The sequence below is a fragment of the Buceros rhinoceros genome, unplaced genomic scaffold (genome assembly GCF_000710305.1).
Source record: "Buceros rhinoceros silvestris isolate BGI_N320 unplaced genomic scaffold, ASM71030v1 scaffold16530, whole genome shotgun sequence".
Lineage (NCBI taxonomy): Eukaryota > Metazoa > Chordata > Aves > Bucerotiformes > Bucerotidae > Buceros > Buceros rhinoceros.
Genome location: NW_010389286.1, coordinates 67,893 through 70,284, shown reverse-complemented (window position 1 = coordinate 70,284; position 2,392 = coordinate 67,893).

The window sequence follows — 2,392 nt, the reverse complement described above, 5'->3', positions numbered from 1 at the left end:
CTGCATCAAAGGCTTCACTAAAGTCCAGGAAGACAATGTCCACAGCCCTTCCCTCATCCACTAAGCGGGTCACCTTGTCACAGAAGATCAGGTTAGTCAGGCAGGACCTGCCTTTCACAAAGCCATGCTGACTGGGTCCGATCACCTGCTTGTCCTGTACGTGCCCGTGGTGGCACTCAGGATGATCTGCTCCAGGCCCTTCCCCGGCACCAGGTCAGACCGACAGGCCTGTAGCTCCCTGCACCCTCCTTCCGGCCCTTCTTGTAGATGTGACCTCCAGTCAGCTGGGAGCCCCCGTTAGCCACAGCTGCTGGGAAATGACGGAAGGTGGCTGGTGAGCCAGCTCCAAGGGTGCTTGGCTTCTGCCAGCTCCCTCAGGGTCCTCGGGCGGATCCCGGCTGGCCCCATAGACTTGTGCATGCCTAAGTGCTGTAGCAGGTTGTTAACCGTTTCCCCTTGGATTACGGGGGCCTCATTCTGCTCCCCTCCATCTTCCAGATCCGGGGGCCAGGCACCCGGAGAACAACTGGTCTGTCTATAGAAGACTGCGGCACAGGCAGCGTTCCTCGGCCTTTTCCTCATCTCTCTGTTTCACCCCGTATCCAGGAAAGGATGAAGATTCTCTTTCGCCCTTCTTTTGCTGCTCAAGTATTTACAGGAACATTTTTTATTGTCTTTTATGGCAGCAGCCAGATGAGGGTCTAGTTGGGCTTTGGCCTTTCTGCCCTCTGGAAGTCCGGGGTAGTTCTGCTGACCCTCACTCCTGACTTCTCCAAAGTGGAAAACTATCATTTCGTGATCACTGCACCCAAGACGTCCTCTGACTGTCCCATCACCCACACGTCCTCCTGTGTTCCCAAACAACAGGGCCAGCAGGACACCTTCTCTATCTGGCTCCCTGCCCCACAGGACGTTCTCTTCCACACACTCCGGGAACCTCCTGGACAGTTTCCTCTCCACTGTGTTGTTTTTCCATCGGAAAAACCCCCCACACTTTGCCCCCTCCCCTCAAGTCACTGTGTTTGGCCAGGCGGAGAGAAGACAGGGAATCCTCTGCACCGCTGTCCTGCCTGCCGGGCCTGTCTCAGGGAAGGAAGGGGCTGATTCCAGTAGTCCCTCTCTCTCACACACACCTTTGGACACTCCTCAACCTCCCACCATTGCTCCTGGCCCTGCCCAGGTCTCCTCCGCCGCTGTCACACAAGCTGTGGGCTCCTGGCAGCTCTCTCAGCTCCCCCTGAGGTTCCCCTGGTTCAGGGGATGTTACTTGGGCATCTGAAAATCAGACCTGTTGTGTTCCCCAGGAAAGCAGGAGAGGTTAATTCCTCCTTAGCTGTGGTAACTCGGAGCGTTGCCTCAGCAAAGACACCGGGACGGGCAGCACGAGCACGGGTAGGTTAGTTGGCAGTTATTAATGACAGCCGCAACACAAAGACGGTAACGAACTAAGAGCCAAAGCAGCTAAGGGGCTAGTTCAAGAACAGCCCGAGCATCCTTCATTCCTACCGGCAAAACGTGACGGTGGTCGGTACCTGAAGGCTACTTAGTCCTTTCCAGGCCCAGGCCTAAACCCGCAGATCCACAGCAGAAAGCTGTGATACTCTGTTGGGTTTTTTCCCCCTCGCTGGGTGGGTGATGACTCAGTCGCCGTTTCGACGGTCTGTGATTAGTTGTACGACTAAAACACAGCAACAAATATTCCATGCAAATGCTTTTGCTGAGTGAGGCCACACCATGTCTTTCAGAAGTGAATAAATAAAGCACAAACTGCACACCCAAACTACTCTGCTCCCTTACAAACCAGCTGACTAGCCGATCCTCAGCCACATCCAGGACTCCCTCTCTCCCCGCAGCTCAGAGCTGCACTCGGCGGTGCTGGCGGCGCACGGGGCAGCAGGAAGCAGGCTGATGCCTCGATGTAGTTCTGCAATCTGCTCTGCATTTCACACGTCTGCTCTCGCTTAGTGCAGAACTCCTGGTTTTCACGCATGTTCTCCCAGAGCTGTTGGCTGCCCCGGCCCTACTGCCGGCAGATCTGAACCATGGAAGCTGTCACTCCGTTGCGCTGGCCTCAGTTTCCACGGCAGAACTCGGTGCCTGCACGACACTCACCTGCGCACAAGCCTGCGCAGCAGCACGGCTTCCTCCCGCTCTGCTGAGAGTGGCACAGACGCCGCTAACCTTTCCCACGAGCTACGAGGGGAGCAGGGAGCAGACATCCTCAGAACTGACACCACCCCTCAGCTCTGTTTCGCCCTCCTCTACTCCTGCACAGACTCGATGGCTAATCCAACCAGTCTGCGCGTTTCACGCCGTGGCCACGACTCGCCCCGGGAGCAGCCCGCTGCCCGTTTGCCTCTGACACGGGATGATCAGCCCGGTCCCAGGGAGA